The following is a 23,824-nucleotide window of genomic DNA, read 5'->3' on the forward strand; positions in this document are numbered from 1 at the left end:
AGCACTCGAAGGTGAAATTTAAAGACGGAAAAGATCGTCCGACAACGTACTGCTTTGATTCTCGAATTTGCGCAGTAAATAAGAGCGAAGGAGAGCGTGTGCTTCTCTTCTACCGGGAAAAGAAGAGGGAGAGAGAGAGAGGAAGCGCCACAAAATAACTCGACGTCTACTCGCGAGTGGCTCTTTCGTCACGAGGAAAGAGGTTTTGCTCGAAATACGAAGTACGTCACGAATACACGGCTCTCTCTCTCTCTTTCTCTCTTTCTCTCTTTCTTGCTTGTTCGTTCGTTCGTTCGTTCGTTCGTTCGTTCGTTCGCGAAGCCCCTTCCGCGAAAGTCAACGACGACTACGACGACGTGGGCGACGCGATGGCTTACGTAATGGCGAGCGATAAGGCGGATAAGGCTGGCGGCTTCGGACAGGGGCTACCGAAGCGGCGCCTCTATTTTCGTTAGCACGAATCACCCGCTTCTAACGCCATCACAGTCAGCAGTTACAACGACGAGACGCGACGACAACCCAACTGTCGCGCTTCTACTTACTTCTCGTGAGACACTTCGTAAAAATGTCATCGTCGGATTACGTTTCTCGAAACCAACAAACGGAATTTCTTCCTCTCCTTGTTCGATGAAAAATTTAAGAAAAAAGAAGTATTTCCAATGTTCTCGAATTAGTTATGTATATATGATACGTTTAATCAAGAACACCTTCTCTCTTCTTTGCGGTCGTTCCCATCGATCGTCGTCGCTGTGTTCGCCAAGGTGAAACGACCTTTCCGAGTCGGCGACCTCCATCAGTCAAGGACGTAACTTCGAAGAACGACCAGTTCTCTTAGTCTTTGCGAGACTACGAGTAATTCTTCTGCAACGAGATTTCGAACTCGTGAAAACACGTGGACACTGTGTGACGAGAGAAAGAGAGAGAGAGAGAGAGAGAGAATCGACCGATACTCGCAGAATCAAGCATGCTTTTAAGAATCGCGTGACTCACGCTCGCTTTTGCTGCGAAACTGAATCAGCGACGATGATATTGGAGACGTTGCAACGTTTCGCAACAAGCCATAATTCTTTCTGGCGAATCGTCTGATTTTCGCACGCTTCCGCATCTCATCTCTCTCTCTCTTTCTTTCTCTTTCTCTCTCTTTCTTCTCCTCTCTCTTTTTCTGTCTCTGTTCTTTCGCTCTTTCTCTTTCTCTCTCTTTCTCTCTCAATCTGTTGTTTCGTGGATTCTTTAAGAGATTAGCAAAAATCGCTGCGCGATCGATTACCTTGCTTTCTCCTATTGTTCGATCGCGTAAATAAGAATTACTTGCAGGTAAGTACGAGTTACGAGTTAATGCGTAGCTCGTCTCGACTTTCGCGTGACGATATTCTCGCGTGTTACAAATTACATACCTACGTCGTAGGTTAATGCGAGTGATCTGAACGTGAACGACAGACGAACGTACTTACATACATACATACACACATACATACATATATACATACATACATATATACATAAATACACGCATACATATGTAGGTACTTACTTACTTACATAGAATTTTTGCAACTTTTATTCCGACAAAAATTTTTATAACTACGTATGTAACTAATTAAATAAGTCATATATCGACAAAACACGTTTAAAATTGACACGACGAAATGTGTCAAAGGACGACAAGAAATCTTGCATTCGTTCGTACGCATTCGTTTCTGATCGAAGATTGGAAGAATGCTCATGCCGGTCTGCTGACTGTGGGAGGGGTCGTGGAGTCGCATGGTGGAGAGTTAAGATGGCGGCATGGATGCGAGTACACGTGAGAAGAAACCACGCGTAACTAATATCTTACTTACATTTCCTACATTTTTGCAATCTTTTTACTAATCTTTACTCTTTTTTTTTCTCCTTTCGTACAAATCGGCTCTTTCTCTTACCTCTCTCTTTCCATTTCCTTCTTTCTCTCTTTCTCTTTCTTTCTCTTTCGTATATCGATCGCTTTCCATTGGCCTTCGACCTTGAGTTTTTCTTTTTTTTTTTTTTTTCCGAAGAAACTCCCGCTCGTTCATCGATCGGCACAGTCTTGTATTAACCGTACCTCGTTTTTCGGCTTCGAATAAATCTTTCCGAAATATATGCATTCGTGATTTCTCTTTGATATATATGATATTTAGACGCATCAATTTCTAACTAATCTCAACCTTAAAATTGCCGTAGAGTAATGCAAGCTCGGAAAGATCAAATTTGTTTTTCTTTTTTTGCTTTGTATAAAACGATACTATCGAGGATATTGGAGGTCGGTTCAAAAAAAAAAAAAATAATAAAAAATACAAAAAAAAGAAAGAGTCGTTGGGAAACAGTCTTGTTTGCTGGCGCGAAACAAGCAGGGAAAAAACGATCGATAACGTTCTTATTTTGATGAATCGGTCAACGAGAAAACTCGACTCCCTCGCGAAAATCATTTCTGCGGAAGAAGAAGAGCAAAGCTCGTTAACGAAACAATAACGCGATGAATTTCATAGAGAGATGCTGATTGAATGTAGATTGAAAAATAGCGAATCACCTAGTTGTCTTGCAAGTGTTCGCGATTATTCACGAGTTTTGCCACTTCGCGATTTTTGTCATATTATTTGCAGTTTCCTGTAATCGTAAGCCTTTCTCTGTACTCCGATACTCTTCCCACGGATAAAGAAAAATTGCATGGCCACCGTTAACGTTACATCTCGTAGGAGCGTCGTCATCGAAATAATAGCTCCGCATATACCTGCCCGCATAGCCTGTTTAGACTCGTCGAGGGCTTAAAAGAAAACTCGCACGGCCACTTTGGCACGAGTTTATATTGATTTTCATTTTCATCCCGAGCTATTTTTAAAGGGTACCATGCTTCTCTATACATGTGTCTATATTATACGCGCTTGCATTCCGTACTTAACGTGTTTTTGTTTTTTCACTTTTTCTTTTTGTAAAGGTATATGGTTACTTATATATGTTTGTATTTGATGTTTTAATGGTAAGAAAGATTTCACGATTATTTGGCGGGATATTTAAAATCCCGCGTGCGGGTTAGAAAAGAAAGAGAAATAGGATGTAACGATATTACGTGCTTATGAGCAAATTGCGAAAGGGGTGTGTCCGTAGAGCGAACGATGGCTGTCGGAAGCTGTAATGGAGATTGATGGCAAATCCCGCGAAAAAGTCGATGTTGCGAAAGTAAATTAGCACGCGGCGATTGCGTCTAAAATATTGGAATCTGCCATCGAACGGTCATCGTTTCTCTCTCTCCCTCTTTCTCTCTCTATTCTGGTTTTCTCTTGATTGCTACCGAGCAATATCGGCCATAGATCGAATTCTATTACCACTTCCACCAAACCTTTAATTACCCTTTCTCTATCGTGTCTCTCGATATGTTGACATTTTATAGCATTAAAACCAAATCACACGGTCGACATATTCTTTGAAAGTTCATCTTCGTGAAATAATCCAAATTCATCGATATAAGAAATATTTAACAAAAAAATAAAAGAAGAAGAAAATGATTTTTAGATATTCTATAAGAAAATTCTCTGTCGTACACTCACATATGCATAGAATTTTTCACTAGGCAAAAACGAACATCTTTCTTATTTTTCTTATCGATCTCGAGTAATTTATCGTACCAACATAAGCTTCATTTCTATTATGACGTATTCGTATGTTTTAAACAAATAAGTAAATGAATGAATGAATGAATGAATAAAAGAAAGAAAGAAAGAAAGAAAAAAAGAAGATAGAAAGAAAGAAAGATAAATCAGTATCAACACATGTGTCCCGACTTCTTCTTACTTGTCGTGCACAAACAAGTTCACATATACGTAGAAAGGGTGAAATAGAGTCACACATATATAGGGAAATTGCATTAGCGACGGTGCGAGCGAACGGTGGCGCATGAAAGCGGCATAAACGAAGCGCGCAACATTGTCGAGTGGGCGGAACGTATTTGGCTCCCGTAGCTACTATAATCGTCCTCGCGCAGCTGACTCGTAACGCACGCGTTTCGATCGTCGACTTTCGTGTTCCATTGTTTTCCACGTGCGCGTAGGACGAAAGAGAAAAAGAGAGAGAAGAATAGGGGAGGGTGAGAGAGGGAGAAAAAGAGAGAGAGAGAGAGAGAGAGAGGGAAGAAGGGAAGAAGGGAGGAAGAATGGGGTTGACTCTTTCGCGGTACCATTCTATTTCCGCCTGAGAAACGACCAGGGACCCCTCATTATAATACTATTAGAAGCAAGACCAACGAGACGTTATCGCCGCGATAGAGCGTATTTCGCGTTATAGAAAGACAAATAAATCTACTCCATTTTCTCTCTCTCTCTCTCTCTCTTTCTTTTTTTTTCCTTTTTTATTTTCTGTACGAGAGGATGAAACAGTGAGAAAGTATGATGCGCTACGTCAATATAAAAATGTGTTTTGTACTAAAGGAGAAATTTTTTAACGGCAGCTGCCATAAAGTGTCGTCTTTCCCGTGAAAGACCGCGTTGTCAGCGAACCGAGACAGTTGTTTTGTTGCGGTCAAAAATTATATTTCGGATCCGCGAGCAAAACTCGCCTGCCACATGTCGTAGGTAAGGTAAGGTATACGCGTTACGCTTCGGGTGTACCGACCCTTAATAAGCCTTCCTTTCTTTTCTCTATCTACCCTTTTTTCTTATACTTGTTCATCTTCTTTTCAATATACGAATCTTCCTTCCCCCTTCAATCATTTTTTTCGATAAACTTGGAAGTAAGAGATTAGAATCTTCTCTCGCGAGAAAAAAACCTTTTCCCTTCGTTCTCGTTATTATACGAAAGACGCGTCGTCCTTGTCGTCATCTTCGACGTTGTCGTCCTCGTCCTCGTCCTCGTCATCATCATCGTTATAGTTATTGTCGAAAGGCAGTACCTACTACTGAGGGAAACCCAACGAAGGTGCAGGTGGCTCGTATGTCAAGAAGATGAAGTCTCGCGTCATGGAACAATGGGTTGTGACATGCGCGCCAGGAAGCGTGCATGTCTTACTTCCGGTGACTCGCCGTTTAATTGATTCTCAACCACCCCTTTTTGTCTTCGGTCTTCAACGTCTTCCATAGAGTCTGACATCGTTCGTTGTCGTCCTCGTCCTTATCGTCGTCGTCGTGAGAACAGATCGTAGGTAATACGTTACCGAATGTCATTGATTTCAAACGAAACTTTTTCTTGTTCTAAATGAAAGAATATCGGAAGATTATTCTCTTTATGGAAAAAAATGAACGAACAAAGAGAAAAGGAGGACAGAGCTACAGTGTAGTAATAACGAAGAGGGTGGTGTTACTTACGTAGAACCCGATAACGCGAGTTTGTTTTGGTGCGTGACTACGCGACGATGACAACAACGATGACGACGTGGACGAAGAGAAAAGGGGAGGAGGATACGGAGGCCCGTACCAGGCACGCAAATTCACGCATAAACACGGTGCACGCACGAAAAAGCGTCACTGCGTGCACGCACGGTTATACACCCCCGCTCCTCTCTCTTCTACCCCAAGAAAGATAGAGTACCGATAGCCGTAACGCCATCGTGATTTAGGGGTCGCTATGGTGCTGCGATTCAGAAACAAGAGTTCGTTGAACTCTCTTCCTCCTCCTTGCTTCTTTCTCTCTCTCACTCTCACTCTCTTTCTCTCTTTGTCTCTCTCTTTCACGCGAATATTCACTCTCACACACGCGCGTACATATTATTCGTTACCGAGACTAGATCTAGTTACGTACGCATAAAGCGCGAACGTCCGACAGAGTAGATTGTAATTATCGTAATTATTGATTGATTTTGGTTATTAGTTCCTATGGAAGAGAAATATCGTTCCATTATAACGAGTAAATTATTAATTAGTAGTTCAACTTTTAATACCGCCATTGATTTCCGGTTTATTGGTCGGATATTCGATGATAATTAACATATTAGAAAAGATAAATTGAAGAGTAGTAGTTCGTAAGACAAATTCTGTACGATGAATAACGGGCACTGCACTCGGTTGCAGTCAAGTGGCAGATTGTAAACATCCGGTACCCGATGCAAATCCGCGTGCGGCGACGACGACGACTGTCGGCGACGGTCATCGCCGCCGGCGACATGCGCCATTGCATATTCGAGCATTTTTATTTCGTCCTTTTACGTTCTCGTCGATTCTTTCCTCGGTTATGCAAAACGATACCCATAAATTCGATTGGTAATCATTGTACATAAATTTTAAAGGTAGATATACCTATACCTGCATACACGTACACGGTTCGGTTTTATTTAAATATCTATCACCAAAAATTCGTTCTGAAACTTTACTGATTATAATTATTTATGGTGAGCTAGTACGGAATGCAACGCTTACGATCATATTTTGGAATTATTTAATAATGGCTTCGTATCAACGGCCACCTGGTAGTACCGTACACACAAACACGAATGAACTATGGTGTTATAAATTCGGTAGAAAATCATACGCTTCTAAGAAGCACGACCGAAAATACTCTACCAACATTATGCTTCTTGCTTACTTCCTGGATTTCATCGATATCTTGCTTCTACCAAAGCTCTCTCTCTCTCTCTCTCTCTCTCTCTCTCTCTCTCTCTCTCTCTCTCTCTCTCTCTCTCTCTCTCTCTCTCTTTGTTTCAAAGAAGCGAATAATCGACTCTAACTTGTAAACCAACGTGCACATAATATATGTAGAACCATGAAACTATTTACGCGACTAGTCAGGTTAATTGAACGCGAACTAGCCTTGTAGAATGATGGATTCGAATAAATAAATAAAAACATTCTGTTATATTATCAGTTCTTCGTTCTTCCATGCGTGCAGTAGAGAGAGAGAGAGAGAGAGAGAGAGAGAGAGAGAGAGAGAGAGAGAGAGAGAGAGAGAGAGACATTTTAAGGCACGTGGCAATAAAAAGAGTAGAGAGAAATAATGTCAAGACTATTTATGTTTTTAAGAGGACGGTCTGAGGACATTTGACGAATGCGAGATATCGAGAGTTGCGCGTGTTATTAAGAAAATACCACGGATAGTGCGAAGTTTAGTTGTTTTCAAGAATTTCACATTTTATATATATATATATTCTTTTCTTTTTTTTTTTCATATAAACGCCATTTCAAGTACTTATAGATAATATTTAAAAAAACAATTACTTTGTCTTATCAATACTTATTATATCCTATTTATCTCGCATATATTTTTTTTTCAAAGTTATAATTAAATCACATATCTATATTCCATCGATTTTTACAAATACTTCGCAATAAACATTCGGCATAATAAAAAATAAATAAAAAAAAATAGTATATTAAAAAAGAATATATGAAAATAAATGCTTAGTTCTGTATAGTGTATCTTCCTAACACTATAAGCATCGAGTAAGAAGACTGTTGCAGCGAATGGAAAATGGCGGTGGGCAGCAAAATGGCCGTTCTTAGAAGCGTGAACGTAACTCTACGCTATCGACCTCTGCGCAGTGCGACGATCCAATCCAACTTATCGTCGCATTAATTAACCAGTTGTGACCTCGGGCATACAGCCTTCTCCCCTCCACTTTTGTCTTTATCTTTATCTTACCGGTTTTATCTACCTCGAAATAAGTTAAAAGACGAGGAGAAAACGTTCGGTTTGTTTTAAGGCTATGGCGTAACGCGCACACTCACTCTCTTGCGTATCAATGGCGACTCCGTCCGGTATTCTACTTTCCGATCGTGTTTCCTTACTAATCCGTGTCTCCTAACATTCGTTTCTATGTTTTTCGCTTCTGCGTTTATTCAACGTATGCATAGTAACAATATTATCAATTTTATTTATATTATCACTCTTATTTATGGAAAAATTATTTTTTATCGATCGATATATATATATATATATGTATTCTCGGTTGGAACGTTCGCTTATTAATTATTAAAAAAAAAAAGAAAAAAAAATACAAAAGGAAATGTAAGATAATAAGAAAAAATAATTAGTTAATAATTTAACAGATCTAATTATTTACTTTTTGATCTAATTATTCGTTTCAATGAGAAAATACAAGTGCACTTTATCGTGATATTAGGCGACTTCCGCGGGCTAAGAATAATCGACTCAGGTTCTGATATTCGATACAACGTTTCAAAATCTTTGCGCAAAAACTTAGTTACGTTCTACGTACATACCGTGATCTCGATATTTAAACCTCTGAATTCTCTCGAGACTGTTTACCACGCATTTGGCAGAATGCCTGCGATAAATTATAGAAACAAGGGTTACCTTCGCGTACGAATTCTCTACGCCGCATAGGTTTCTAGGTCCTTGTAATTCTTATTAGACTACTCATCGTTTTAATTTTACATTGTATTTTGTCGTTAAGAACGATCAAAGATTTTCACTATTAATCGCGTTTCCTTTCCCTATCTATCCATCTATCCTTCTCTCTCTTTCTTTCTCCTATCCTCCGTTTCCTTTCTCGCACGAACACGTTAGTATACCAACGTACCTTCCGCCCTTTGAATTCTTAAGAGCATACTCGACACTCGGAAAGATGGCTCTGAGCGTTCAATGAGGCCAATACCGCGAAAGTGCCGTCCTTAACGAGGTTACAGGGTACTCTTACTGTCTCGTTCCCTTCTTACTCAGCGTTCACCAGGGGTGGTTGATTTGGGCGCGAAATTGCCCGACAAAATCAAATTTCATTTTGCCGGAGGCGTGTCTGGACAATCGAGCAAGCAAGTGGCCAACGGTCAATCTGACTATCTCGTCAACCAATTTTGCTCGGTGATTACTTTGCTCTCGCTTCTGGTTCGACTCGAGCGAGAACTCTCGTTGTTTAACTCGTCCCGCAAGATGTTGGGATAGGCGTCTTTCCTTTTGCCTTCTTCTTTCCTTCCTCCTTTTCTTATCCTTCCTGGCGTCTTTAAGATCGTAACTTATAGTCGCCAAAGCACACGTTTCGCGAGAATACTTTAAGCACGGCGTCGTCTTCCAAGCGCCGTTATAGATTAATCTTTCTTACCAAAGCGACGCCCCGCTAATCGTTTATCTTTGAATATTTTGTTATTACAAAGCGCGTTGGTAATTTGTAGATGCGTAAATACGCTCCTAACGTCTCTATACTTTAAACACCTGTATACGTATCTCTCCCTATCGTCTCCCTCTCTTCATCTTTAAAATATACGTTTATAGGTATGCCTACGCAAAATCGATAGGTTCGAAAAATCCGATCGTACATTTCTCTCACCATGATTCCTGACCGCGCGTGAACGAACAAGAGAGAAGGAGGAAAGAGAAAGAGAGAGAAGCAAGATTGGGTCCAAGTTCATAAGGGTTCTTGGAAAGGCGGCGCTCTTCCTTGGGCCTCTTTCATCTGGACCGCGGCCCACTTGGATCTTTAATATCTCTTCTTTTCTTCTTTTCTCTTTTTCACGCGCGTCCTTCCTTTTTTCTTCCTCTTACTAATCGATTAACGTATACACCATAAACGTACTCCTTCGATTATTCTTACGTTAGTATCACGTTATAGAAAATATTTATTTTATCCGTTAAAGATCGTAAATATTTCATTCGATGAAATCGAATGCGTTGAAACTAATTCTTATTTAAAGTAAAATAGTCTAGACGAAAATAGAGTTTCAATTTTATTTTCTACCCGTTTCCAACGATAATCAATTGAATCTTTTCTTTCTTCAATTAAACAATTAATAATCTTTTGGATAATTTGATTGATATGAAATGACAAACGATTTCTACGTTTCTCGAATTTCGAAATATGAAGTTTCATTTTCCAAAATCGTCGTCGTCGACGCCATTGACGAGACCAAATCGATCGAGACCGCGATTGTGATTAATTAACACGTCGAAGCTGTTCGGGTACGATCGCCCAAATCGAAACCAGCGACGTCCTCGCGACGTAATCAAATTTCGTATGGAAAGAGCTCGCAACTGTGGACCACCGGCGCGTGTTTTAATTCGGTCGTGTAGTTCGCAAATTTTCTAGATCGTGAAACACAGTCGATTTTATACATTTCGGTATTCGGGAATAGTATTCGTGCTTCTTTCATCGTTCTGTTAACTCATGCGTCGAAACGTCTCTTTCGAAATAAATTGATACGTTTTATTCTCGCGAAACTTTTTCTCCGAAAGTAAAAAAGCTTTTCTTTCAATAACGTTAATCATTTTTTACCAATATCGACTTATATATATATATATGTATCTTTTTTGTTTCATACCCACGAAATAATTCCATTCATAAGTTTTATCACAAATTTCAATCCATCCCTTACGAAATCGTGAAAAGATAAATCGAAATAAAACAATTCCATCGTAAATTTCATCCATCGCATTATTTAATTGTCAACCTTATTGACTTTAAATCCTTTTTGATTTCAGGTAAGTTTCTCTCTGGAGGCTGGCGTTGATGCGACAAGAGGGGTGTATAAGAATCACGCGAAAGTTCGGTGAGTTAGTGAAAGAAACAAGAGAAAATAAAAAGAATACAAAAACGAAGATGAAAAAGAAAAAGAAAAAGAAAAAGAAAAATTGAAAAATTGAAAAATTCACGTTCGTAGACGCGTAAACGTGAAACGTATGGTTAGAGCCATCTTTAAAAGGAATAAGGAATGCGTAAGATTACTCGGTATCTTCGATCAAAATCGATATCGATATCGATATCGATAAAGGATTGGTGTGGCCGTGATCGACGAGAAGCGCGCGGTGCGTTTGAACGAGGAAATGATTCCTCTGCTTGTATGTACGCGCGCACGAAGAGAAACCTACGACGCAGTTGCGCGTACCTACCGCGGGCGCAACTGCGTCGTTCGTATAAGGATAAGAGAGGCGGGAGGAAGAGGAGGCGCGTGGAACGGCGTCGGAGGGGGAAGGAACAAGGAGAGAGAGAGAGAGAGAGAGAGAGAGAGAGAGAGAGAGAGAGAGAGAGAGAGAGAGAGAGAGAAAGAGAGAGAGAGGAGAAGCTTGTGCGCGACTCTGTGGAAGCTACGGCGTGTGGTCACGTGGTATAGCGCGTTCGTCTCGCGTCCCTCTTTAACGCGCTAGCGCGCGTAAGCGTGTGTTCACCGGTAGCGTTCGTTGTGTGTATCTTTGTGTCTCTCACTTTATATATATGTATATATAAATATATATATATATAAAGATATATATATATAAATGTAGGTGTATGGATATGTATGTGTGTATGGGGGGTGCGAAGGGCCGGGAGTGCCCGTTGGAGAGGAGTGGTATGCGGCAAACGTTTTCCTCGGTTCCCACGGAGCGACGCCTCCCTCTCTTTCTTTCTCGCTCTTCTCTTCTCTTCTCTTCTCTTCGCCTCTCTCGTCTTTCTCTCTTACTCGTACGCGAGCGCGTACACCCGCGCGCCCACTCACGAGCAAAGTACTCGCACGTACGTGCACCTACACAAACGGGACGAGTCCCTGCTCCGAAAGCATCGACATCTTTCTCTCTCTCTTTCTTTCTCTTTCTCTCTCTCTCTCTCTCTCTCTCTCTTCCTCTCTCTCTCTCTTTAGAGAAAAGGTGGAATGAGTGGAAAGGGAAGCGAAGGGAGGGGGGTCACCGATACCGCTGGACCGTCTGAGATGCTGTTGCTGCCGCGAGCGAGAAAAAGACGGTGCGATCTCTGAGATTCTTCTCTCTCTCTCTTTCTCTCTTTCTCTTTCTCTTTCTCTCTCCCGATCTTTTTCTCTCGTTTCTCTCTTTCTCAGGCAACACATTAGGAAGTGGAAGAGAGAGCGTGCACCTTCTACCATCGCTCCGTACACGATCCCCGCGCGTGCGATGTACTTACGTGAGAAGCGGGACGACTGGCAAGTTTGGATATGCATGTACGTGTGTATATACATATATACATACATATATATATACTTATATATATATATATAAATGGCTGTGGAAGAGAGAAAGAGAGAGTGTCCTGGTCCTTACTTTTATCTTGCTTCTCTCTCTTTTTACCATGTCCGTTTGACGCACCATCGAGACAGATATCGGAATCTTGTCATCGAATATTTGTAGGGTGGGAATCGAAGAGTCGTTCCGTCTACCCTTACCAAGATATTTCCAGTTGATAAAACAGACTTTATTATTTATAAAAGAGATGTTTCATTGACGTGATAGTAATTCTAGATTCAGCTAACATGGAGGTACGATTCGTGGTATAGTAGGGTCATAGGCAGAGTAGATGGTCACGTAGACTGAATACCAAGGTGGTACACTTTGGAATTGGCCTGTAACAGGCACGGAGGTATTCGAGATTCGTAGAGGATCTCGCGGAGTAGCCGACATCCTCCTGGAAGAGCACGAGCATTTTCCTCCTGCCACTTCCTGTCTCCTTTCGTCGGTCCTTGGCCTCCTCGTACCCTTCCAAAACTGCTGCCCTCGCATCGGCGACATTCTCTCACGTGTCGCACGTTCGCGTCGCCTCGTTCCGAGTAAACGCCAAGGAAGAGAAAGAAAGGAACGTCGATCGAGATCATCGTGAATCGGTCCCGATCGATTGCCGGACGTTTTCCTTGGAGAAGAGGAGGGATAAGGATTTCCTAAATTTTTCCTTCGCAAACATAAACATCATCGTAAGATACGGGACAACGACAGAATCTTAAAAGGAAGCGTTGCTCTTTCACGGAACGCTCTACGCGGAACATGAAACTTCACTGTGGAATTTCGAGGAAGTTTAGGAGAGAAAGAAGGAAAGACGGAGAATGAAAAAAAGAAAGAGAGACGGAGAAAGACCGAGGGGGCAGCAGAAAAGTGACGCGGTCAGTGGTAGTGGGGTGGCTGTCGTTTGGTTCCTGGTGTTTTTGCTGCATACTCCGATGCTCAAGGAGTAGCTCTACCTACTCGGTCTCTCGTACCAAAAGGGCAGCACACCTTGGTTGGCCATTGGCTCTCTCGTCTGTCCTCGTCGCGCTCACTCGAAAAACGCGCCGCGCGCTTAGCCTCTTCTTCTCTGCTCTCTTCATCTCTTTTCCTTCTCTTTTCATCGGCGCGGGGTTCTCCAGTGTTCCACATAAATACACAAATACCCTGACACGAGCTCGCGCGCGACGCATATATACCGGGACCACGACCGCATTCCATGACCCCCCTCCCTTTCCCTCTCACTTCTGTGTCGTTCCTCCCTCCTTTTGCGTGCCATTACCACCACCAGTATTCGTCGTCGAACCTTGTGCTTGCGTCCACGCAAACACGCTCACGCGCATACATATACGCACATGCGCGCGCGCGTACACACACACAGCAGGTACAGCAACAGTAGGGCCCATCTTCGCGCGGCCCTTTACCTCTCTCTCGAGCCGTCTTCGGCGCACGCGGCGCCACCGGATGCCTTCCTACCGCGTCCTCTTCCATCCACCTCCTTCTACTCGCCTTCCCCATACTCCTCCATGCGGCCAGCACGCATACGCGCGAGGCTCAGCACCAGCATTGCCACGGAACGTGTGTACACACCGACGAGCACGAATATTTTGTTTACCTCGCTCCTAGTTCTTTGAATTCTGCGCCGGCAGCGCTGGGCCCTTCTCCTCCTTTTACTAACTCTTCTTCTTCTTCTTCTTCTTCTTCTTCTTCTTCTACGTCGTCCTCGTCTTCTTCTTTTTCTTCGTTCCTCTTTTCTCTCCTCATTCGCTCTCCTCGCTGTAGATCTCTCCTTCTCGTGCTCCGTCCTTCTCCTTCTCTTCTTCTCTCTTCTTCCCTCTCGCTCTTTTTCTTTCTTCTCTCTTTTTCTACACCCATTTTCGCAGTTCCACCTTCCTCCTGCGTTTCTTCGAGCACTTCTCCTTTTTTCTCCTTCTTCCTCCTCCTTCCTCCGGCCAAGGTGCGTTCCTCACGGCGCACTGCACCCTTAACGGGCCCCGCGGGTCTTCGCTCCTCTTGCAGGATTCCCGTATACCTGCGTACCACTGCCGGCTCTGTGTGTGTTTCTCTCTCTCTCTCTCTCTCTCTCTCTCTCTCTCTTTCTTTCTCTCTTCTTCTCTTTCTCTCTCCTTTTTAACACGGCAAAGGATCGACGAAGCGCTTCTTCTGCATACGCACGAACGTCCATGGCCAGAAGGGCCTTACGAGGAGTACAGCCCTGTTGTGTTGTTGTTCGAAAGAAAAACAGAGAAACGTATACTCTTATATGCATACACTTTCGTCTCGCGATCGCTCTTTCAAAGTCTTTCCTTAGACGACACCGATCGAAAACGAAACATAAGAGAAAGGAGAGAAGCTATGGGGTGCGGCACGAGAGATCCGAAATTACGAGTCACGACACGCGAACGAGCACTGCGTCGGAAGAAGATCCTCCTATGGGCAACGATCTTCGATCGGCACATTTCAAATCGTTCGTCAACCTGTCTCGAATTCGTTCCTAATATATACATATAAAAAAAAGGAAAAGAAAAAATGACAAACAAAAAAAAAGGAAACCAAAAAAGAGTAGACGCTTTTGACTTTTGAAATATTCACGACGTGGAGATAAAAAAGGGTTCGAGAAGGAGGGAGAGAGGAAGGGTGGTAGGGAAAGAAGGAGGGGGAGTGAGATAAAGAAGTTCATATTCCTTCGGGAGAGTTGGTTTTATGCGTGAGATTCGTTGTCACGGACAAGGTCTCTGTAAATGACTGCAAAGGGCGCATAACAACCATCACCGGCACCACTACCATCATCATCGCCACCATCGCTATCACCACTTCCACCATTCTCATAACCGTTTCACCCGTAGACCGTTTTCGTGTAAGTGTGCACTTATCCCCCAGCGTGCCGTACCTTTTTCTTCTTCTTCTTCTTCGTCTTCTTCTTCTTCTTCGTCTTCTTCCTCCTTTTCTTCTTTCCGACACGAGGACGAGGTTGTTGTAGAGAACGAGAAGGAAAGATCGAAAGGAGGGGAAGGGGCTGGATGGAAGGGGAAGAAAGAGAGTGGCCTCCCCGAAGGAGATATATAGCATCGAGCAACAAATGAGGTCCTTCCGAGAATCGGGCCACCGACACAGTGCTAGAAACGCGCGAGGGGTGAGAACCACCCTGGTAGGTTTTCTCTCATACCGATGCCTGCGAAAGTTCGTCGATCGATCCTCTTCGTTAGTCCTCTTTCTCTTTCTCTCCCACTCTTTTTCTTCTTCTTTCTTTTTTTCTTCTTTTTCCCTGCAGTTCCTCTCCGCTGATCTCCTGATCCTCTAGGACTTCAACCTACGGTATCGTCGAGTAGATAGAAATGCCGGCGAGCCTTTTACCGTTCCTTATTTTTATCGTACTTTCTTTCTCTCTTTTTCCCTTTCCCCATCACCCCCCCCCCCCTCTCTCTCTCTCTCTTGAGATACGATCGGATACGAATCTCCTTTCGTCCCGTTTATTATCTTTAAACAGCTTTATCTCGAATTTTTCGAGGTGCCGAGAGTATCGCCCCGCTCTATTCCAACGAAGGAGACGTTGTTCGTTCCTGTGATACCATATTATACGAAACTTTTTAATTAACACCGCAAAGAATATAAGAGGGAGAGGGGATGCTCTTCTTGGAAATCTTATAATAACGTATATCGAAGGAAAAGAAACGAAAATTGTAAAGAAAGATGAAAAAACGTAGGAAGGGAAGAAAGTGGGAAGAGAATTTAGGGCGGGGAGGGTGTGGGGTGGGGGTGGGGGTGGGGGTGAGGAGAGGGAAGGTGGGAAAAGAAAGGCAAAATTTCGTTTTGTTGCTCGATTTCACACCTATTGGAATTTGTCGCTAGAAAAGACACGCTTTCGGTGTCGGAAGGATCGCCTGAACGAAACGGAGTCTAAAGGGGAAATACAGGTGGAGAACGAACGAAGAAGAGAAGGTGTAGAGGAGAAGGGTGAAGTTGCTTAAGAGGAGAGGGAGGAGAAAAGACGGTGAACCGCCTGGCGCCATGGCACGCACACACCCCCGGGCCCCTTGGCGAAGGGTCACGTGACCGTCTGCATTCTGTGTTTTCTGTGAATGACTGGAATCGTCGACCAATCGGGGAACGTCCGATAGGCACACAGTCGAGGAAGAAAGAGAGAGAAAGAGAAAGAGAAAGAGAATGAGAAAAGAGAACCCCGTTGTGCCTCGAAGATCGTAGGGGCGCGCGCGTTCCTTGGCCTTTCTGGGACCTGGCTGGGCCTGGAATTCGTCCTGAGGATATCTCCAAGGGACCGACTTATATGAGTTCTCTCTTTTTCTTGCTTTATACCTTCGCCCTATTCTTTCTCTTTCTCTTTCTCTTTCTCTCTCTTTCTCTTCCTTTCTTTTGCTTCTCGTTTCTTTCTGGCCATACTGGCTCACCGAATAGATCGAATCTTCTTGATCGAGAGAACGGCTATAGATCTAGAAACATTCTTCGACGAAATCTAAAGAAGTTGCTTTTTTGGAACATTTATGATAGGTTTAACGATCTAAACTTGATGTTTTAAAACGCCTGTGTTGTCTATGTTGAGTTAGGATCGTTTTTTTTTTCCCTTTTTTCTTTCTTTTTTTTTTCGAAAACGGTCTGGTTCCTGGAAGAAGAAAAAGGGAAGTAGAAAATCTTTTCTTCCCTCCCCCTGTCTCTTCCTTCGTTAGCTGGTCTGAAAAGTTCATTTAGGAAGGATCGAGACGTTGGAAAAATTCGTAGAACTATGGCGGCGGAAAGAGAGAGGAGATCCGTTTGGTAACGTAATCTCGTTTGAGGTACAAGTTCCTCTTGTTCGGACCATTCATCTTCCTGAATTTCGAAATGCATTCGAAGTTCGGACGGTTTTTGGGGTAGTTGGTATCGGTGCGTCATTGGATCGGCATCGGACGAATGAGGGAAACGACAAAGGAGAAAAGTTTTGCGCCCTCTCTTCAAGATAGAGTAGGTAGTATATTGGCAGTTCAAACGAACCTTTACCGAGATCTATCGGTTCTTAGAAAGGAGGGCGATCTTTTCGAATGCAGGCGCCGCTCAACTTCGTTGTCGTTCCGTGTGAATGCGTGAAGAACAAAAAACACGCTCGCTCACGGTGTGGTCCTCCTCTTTCTTCTTCGTTCTGACTTTGGTATTTTTTTTTTCGTCTTTTTTCTAAACTTTTTCTTCTTCTTTTTATTTCTTTGCATCCACGTATCGATAGAACTCACGTGTAGGTACGACGAAAAGAGAATCTTTACGAGTAATTCCTAATAATGTAATTCTATTATGTTGATACGGTTTCTCCGTATGTTTCCAATCGCATCCTCTTCTTACCTCCTCGATAATCAATTCGTGATACGCCCGTCCGAGATAAGACTAGCCGCTGACTCGGCTCTTTTACATCCGTAAATAATCTTGTTCCCTTTTTCGGAAGCGTGCGAAAGAAATCGGGCGCCGAGAAACCCGAGGACGGTCGAGTCCTACCTTCCTGCCTAGGATTATCTTAAATATTATGACTACCCTCTTGCCCTCGTATAAGGAGAAACGAAGCGACGCGTGGGAATTTCGACGTTCCATCGTCTCGTTCGCTTTATCCTCCTCCAAGCTTCTCTTCTCCACCTCTGCCTCTCGAATTTACTTCGACAACTGTAAGATCGTCCTCGCGTAGCGTTCTCTCGTAGCCCGATTTCTTTTTTTTTTTTTTTATCTTTTTCCTTTCTTTTTTTTTCTTTTTCTCTTTCTTCATTGATCTCTGCATCGGACGATGCCATTCAGAAACGTATGCTTCCTTCGCGTCTTTATCATAGAATGATCTTAGTTTTCAACGTATTTACTTACTTATTTCTTTTTCTTCTCGTATCTTTTCTCTTTCTTTTCAATGAGATGAAGAGAGTCAGAGAAAGAAAGATATAGAGATAGGGGTGAGAGGGGAGCGTTTTACAATGGTCTCAAATTATCATAAAATAACGAAAGTGGTAGAAGCGTCTCGCTATTTCAAGACCCGTTTACCAAAATTCGCTGATTCTTGGATATTTTCACTCGAGTGAGTTTATACAGGGAGCTGGTTAGAATTTCGTCGAGTTTGAGAGAATAAGGGCTACACGAAAACGAAGATAGAAGAAGTGGAGAAGGTTGAGAGAGGTGAGGGAGGTGAGGGAGGATGGAAAGAACCTCGAGGGTCCCATCGATTCCAGGAACCTTAGGGTAGGTCCTTTCGGAAAAAATGCGTCCATAAAGCATGCACTCGGTTCTGGAAAAAGGGAAAGGACATCGTCGCGGTTGTGTTCGTCGTCGTCGTCGTCGTCGTCGTCATCGGCGTTCTTATCCTCATCCTCGTTCTCATCGTCGACGTCGTCGTCGTCGTGAGACGATTTTCCGTCGTAAGAGAAATAGAAAGAGACAACGATGAGAAGGGAAAAGAAAAGGTTGATTCAACGAATGAAAGGGCGAGGAAGTCGAGAGAAAAGGGCTGAGAGAAAGCCGCTGAAACGAAAGGATCCTTGAAAATTTATGTTAAAGTCCGCGTTTCTTGGAAACTCATTGTCGATTCCTCATATGTATGCGGACGATTCGTTTCGTCTCGTCCGCGGGCCGGTTTCTGACTATCGTACGCTCGACTAGGTGTATACGTACATGAGAAAATGAGAGAATGACAGAAAGAGAAAGAGAGAGGGAGACATCTTGCCGCTTGGAAAGGAGGAAGTAGGCCGAAGCGAGAAAGATCGTCAATTTATTTCTTCTCGTCATCAATCTATCCTTCTATTCTTCTCACGGACGAGATCACTTCCTACAATTACAATGAACTTCGAAAGGTGATTCTTAATTCATTCATCCTTTTCATTAATGCGCTCGATCGCATCGGCTGGGCGAGGGGGGAGGGGGGCAGGGTGTTGTAGGAAGGGGGATAGAGGACGTCATTCGTCGATTCGAATTCTCTGATGTCGTCGAAGGTTGCTCGTTAGTAGCGCAGCACGTCGTTCGAAATGTGGTTCTCCTGAAGAAGTAAGAAAGAAAAGGAGAATAAAGAGAGAGAGAGAGGGGGAGAAAGAGAGAGCGAGCACGCTCGCTTTTCAATCGAAAAGAAGCTGGTCCTGCGCCCTCGACGAATTCTCGGAAGGCTCGACTGAAAAATTCGAAGGTGCCGCAAAGACCTCGAGCAAATGGAGATTTCGTGTGTCTTGACCTTCGTCAAGGGAGGAGCGAAGGAAGCGGAGGAGCGTCGGCAGTGGCGGCTCCTGCGAAAAGGAGGAAGCCCTTCTTCTCCTCCCCGTTCTTGCCGTCCTTCCAAGCCGGCCGCGTAACCTTCGTTGAACGCGCAATCTCCTTCGAAGAAAACAGTATCGATTAAGAGACCTGCCCCTCCGCCGTCTTCCCTCCTCCTCCTCTTCCTCCACCACCACCACCACCACCACCACCTTCTCTTCCACCTTCTCCACCATCTCCTTCTTCTCTACCTTCTCCTTATCCGACTCCTTCACCTCTTCCTCCTTCTTCCAATGCCCTCATAGCATCGACGAGAGTGAGAAACTCCGAGCACCTTCAAGAGTGCCAAGAGAAAAGATAGGAGACATTTTTGCTTGGTGACGCAGCGTTTACGCTCACCTAAGAAGACGATTATTTAATGTCTTCTTAGTCTTGTATACTCGGAAACGTATATACGTAGCGTTGGGAGGGAAATGGACGGGGAGACGAAATTGAGCGAGAAAGAATGGGTAGAGAAAAGGACGAAGGAAGAAAAGGAAGAGGAGTGAGCGCGATTGGAAGGAGGAGATAAAGGGCTACGAGGCGGCGGCACGACCAAAGAGTAGAAGCCGTAAGAGGCTCCTTCGAGCGAGAGAGAGTCGAGCCACACCGTGTATGGAAAATAAAAACAGAGAGAAAGAGAAAGAGAGAGGGCGAGAGAGAGAGAGAGAGAATGAAGGATAAGAAGGAGATGAAGAAAGAGAGAGAGAGAGAGAGAGAGAGAGAGAGAGAGAGAGAGAGAGAGAGAGAGAGCAAGTTCAGGCAGTTCGCTATCGTGGCCAAGATCGCTGAGCTTCGGGGCCTTATTGTGTTATATTGGCAAGGGGGCCGAAAAGATGAAACACGGGACTTGGTTCCGTCGAATCTACCCCTAGTTATACACCGTGTTATGATACGCCTCTAACGACCGTGAGATGCCGACGATGAGAGACGTTCGAGGCTGCTCTCTTTTCTCTCTCTCTCTCACTCTCTTTCTTTATCTTCGTATATTCGAAAAACAGAACGTTACATCGATAACGAAAAAACTGAGAATTTCTTCTCTCTCGGGGGGGAAAAAAATATCGAACGAGATCTTCGAGGTGTTCGTCTTATTCATTAACTTTCTTAAGCTACGTTCCCAAGGAGAAAGATATGGTCAGAGAGAGAGAGAAAGAGAGAAAGAGAGAAAGAGGACGATAGCCGCTGGTGTCTTGTTTACTATCGCGTGTCTCTCGACGATGACGCGATAGCCGCGCTCTCCGTACGGCCGACAAGGTAAACAGGTTTCTTTTACTCTTCTAATGCCGTCTCGTCTGCGATAATTGGTGATCGGTCGTTTCTATACGGGCATGAGGAGTGAGAGAGACAGATGGAGATAGAAATAGAGAACGAGAAAGAAAGAGAGAAATGGAGAGATAGAGAGAGAGAGAGAGAGAGAGAGAGAAAGAGAGAGGACCGAACGCGTAGCGGTACACGATAAAAGAGCGTGCATGTGTCAAGCGGCCAAGCTTTCATGCTCTCGTCCAAAGGAACGAGAAAGAGAGACGAAGATGGAAAGAGAAAGAGAGAGGCACGACCCCGAGGGCTCGGTAGGCGACACCTAGTCTACCGTGCCTTGCTCAACGGCCTCCGCGCGTTTATTAGCATATTGGACCACCAATAACGGCTAATGATCTTTCGTGAATGCGCGTCCTACGATGGAATTCGGAAAGCGATAGCCTTCCTTCGAGGTCTTCCACCTGAAGAAACTTTCCATACGAGGTTGTAGAGGTAGTAGAGACGTGCGCGCGAGAATATGCGTACGTAAAGAAAACGTAAAAGAAAAATGTCTCCTCGAGATATTCCGCGCATTTTCCACGTAGCAAGAGTAGACTTTTTTCTTTTCTTTTTCTTTCTTTTTTTTTCTTCTTGGTATCCTTGTGAGTATGAAAGAGAGAAGGAAAGAGAAGTGGGTGGAGGCACAGGGACGGGGATAAGCGGTACCGTAGGTCCGGCACTGGCCGTGGGACGTGGAGTTGGCTGACATTCCATGTATCCCCAGGTAGCATTAAAGGAATGCAGATAGGATGAATGAGGTGGTCCATGCCACCGTCGATGGATGCAGAGAAGTGAATCTTCTCTTCGTGTAGTAGGCAGACCGAGAAGAGCGTGTAAGAGAGATAGAAAGAGAGAGATGAGAAGAAGGAAAAGAGAATGAGAGAAAGAGAGAGAAAAGGATAGAACGAGCCGAAAGGTAGTCGGCCGGAGGAGAGAGAGAGAGAGAGCAGGTGGAGGGAGAATGCGGTGTTGAAGAGGAGAGGGGTGGGAGAAACCGAGGCGCATTCCACGTTACCACGATAATTAACGGCTATATTCCAGCTCCGTTCCACGGTGTACGGTCCTCGCTCGATGGAGACCGACGAGGAAGGCGAGACGCAAAGCGGCAAAAAGGAAGAGAGAGGGAGAGAGAAAACGAGAGATTTGAATAAAAGGCGCGAATACACGAGTTTCCTTTAATCAAGAAGATTCTTCCGCCGTAACTCCGGAGAAACTTTAGCAAACGATAAGATTCCTCTTGGAGAAGGAAGCAAGAGGATGAGAGAGATAGACAGAGATGGAAGAAGAGAGAGAGGGAGAGAGAGAGAAGTTCGTGAAGAAGAAAAGGGAACGGAGAAAAAGAGAAACGATGTTAACCACCGATGAAACGATTCCTTTTTTAACGGCGTGCTTACGAAGACTAATAGCATTCGACGAAATCTCATCGACGCAGAGATCACTCGTGTGCTCGTTCTTCTTACTAATTACTACTCTGAATTGAAGGGGCCGACGACGAGCTCGATCATCCTGGATCGTGGAAGCTCGCTCTGCCAGCTTTTCTCTCGACAAAAGAATAATTCATAGGCGATTTCCATAATCGTTGTATAGCGCTCGAGGACCTTCTCGGATTTTCATAAGAAACGCGGCGGCTCTCGCGAATCGAGGCAGGAAAGGAGAAAAGCCGGATAATTGATTTTGTGTGCGAGACTGTCTTCTTCTCTTTCTCTTTCTTACTCTTTCTTTGACTTTCTCTCTCTCTCTCTCTCTTTCTCTTTCTCTCGCTATATGCCTGTCTCTACTACCTATACCTACGTAATATTTCGAATTTTTATCGAGCGTTTATCATCGAGTCGATTTGAAAAATGCTAGAAGAGGTTGCATGTGCGTGTGCGTGTTCATGAGAAAAGAAAGAACGGAACGGAGGGTGGATATCGGGGGAAAGGGATAGGAGGGGCAGGAACACGGCGGAATAGATATGAATGGTGAGGGCTATCGCTCTCTCGGCACTGGGTCACCGACTGATAATCGTCTTCGTAGTCGACGCGCTTTAGAGAAAAAACGGAAGAGAAAGACACAATGTAACCAGTCGAGTAAAGAGAACTAACTCGGGCCAACGATAAAAAAGCAAACCAAAGGAGTACGATAAAGGGAGCTTGAGGTTGCTCTGGATTTCCTTGAACACTTCCAACAACCTTTTTCGTTTCGAAAAAAAAAAAGCAAAAAAGGAGAGAAAGAGGAGAGAAAGGCAAAGGGAAAGAAAAAGAAAAGAAAAGAAAAGAAAAGAAAAACGTACTTCACTATAAAAGTTATTAAACGTGTTTACGTCATATCGTGTCACGCGAATTCACAAAACTCGCTCTTTGCGTGGCGAACAACGATTTATTTGCGGAAGATGTAACGTCACGTGTAAAGAGAGTTCTTTAAAAAGGTAACCATGGTACGAAGGAGTAGAAGAAGTCATTTCATTGCCACGTCCGACATTTTCCTCCTTACTACTACTCTGTGTCCCGAACTTTCCGATAACCGATGAATCTACTGTACACAAACGTTTCCGTCGTTATCGTCCCTCCTTTCCTCGCTCTAGCCATCGTACTTTGTGCCACTCTCTCTCTCTTTCTTTCTCTGTCTCTCTCTTTCTCTCTTTCTCTCTCTTTCTTCCTAACCTCGATAAGCACGAAGCACGAGAGGCAAGAGTGCACGACGTGCGAGCACGCTCGTACGTTCGTTCGTCGTTCGTCGTTCGTTCGTCGTTCGTTCGTCGTTCGTTCGTTCGTTTGTTCGTTCGTTCGTTCGTTCGTTCGTTCGTTCGTTCGTTCGTTCGTTCGTTCGTTCGTTCACTCGTTCGTTCGTTCGTTCGCTCGCTCACTCTTTCGAAATACTCCGCATTCATTCATGAGCTGGCGGAAACGAACGATTGCGTCCCTCTCCCTCTGCCACGGTCTTTCTCTTTCTTTCTTTCTTTCTCTCTTTCTCTTTCTCTCTGTAGCTCGCGCGTAAACGAAACTCCTCTTCGATTCAAGGGACAAACGATCAATGGTCGTTATCTGTGCCGATAATTTTCTAAAGGCGATAAGAAGGCGCCAACCTTTTTCACGTTCCAGGGAAGAAAAAAAAGAAGGAAAGAAAGAGAAGAGGGGGTAATACAAAAAACGTCGAATTCGAAGCTCTGCTTATTATTAATACATTGTTACTATTATTATTCTTGTCGTTGCTGTTGTTGTCCTTGCTGTTGCTGTTGCTGTTGCTGTTGCTGTTGTTGTTGGTGTTATTACTAGCATTGTTATTTTATAACGACGTGCTCCTTATTATTCGCATTTCCGAGAACAACACGACCCCGTCGTCTATTTCGTTACAAAGCATCCACGTTAACGTCTAACGCCATGGACGTCGGAAGCTCGTCTCTTGCTTCCGCTTTGCGATTAAAGTTCGCGTTAACCGGTGGAATCGTTGTTAAGCGATAACCGTATCGCCG

The 23,824-nt window shown here is 43.9% G+C and overlaps 1 protein-coding gene across 7 annotated transcripts in view; it reads left to right on the forward strand.

Annotated features, from left to right (window-relative positions):
• The window catches only part of LOC127072758 (serine/threonine-protein phosphatase 4 regulatory subunit 1-like), a 113,261-nt gene that overhangs the window by 45,025 nt on the left and 44,412 nt on the right, over positions 1-23,824 (forward strand). The window contains exon 2 of one of the 7 annotated variants that reach the window (XM_051013451.1): positions 10,366-10,433. The exons of the other annotated variants lie outside the window; for them this stretch is intronic. The gene's annotated coding sequence lies outside the window, so the exon portion shown is untranslated. The remainder of the gene's footprint in view (positions 1-10,365; positions 10,434-23,824) is intronic. 7 annotated transcript variants of the gene reach the window in all.

The sequence above is a fragment of the Vespula vulgaris genome, chromosome 2 (assembly GCF_905475345.1).
Source record: "Vespula vulgaris chromosome 2, iyVesVulg1.1, whole genome shotgun sequence".
In the NCBI taxonomy this organism is placed as follows: domain Eukaryota; kingdom Metazoa; phylum Arthropoda; class Insecta; order Hymenoptera; family Vespidae; genus Vespula; species Vespula vulgaris.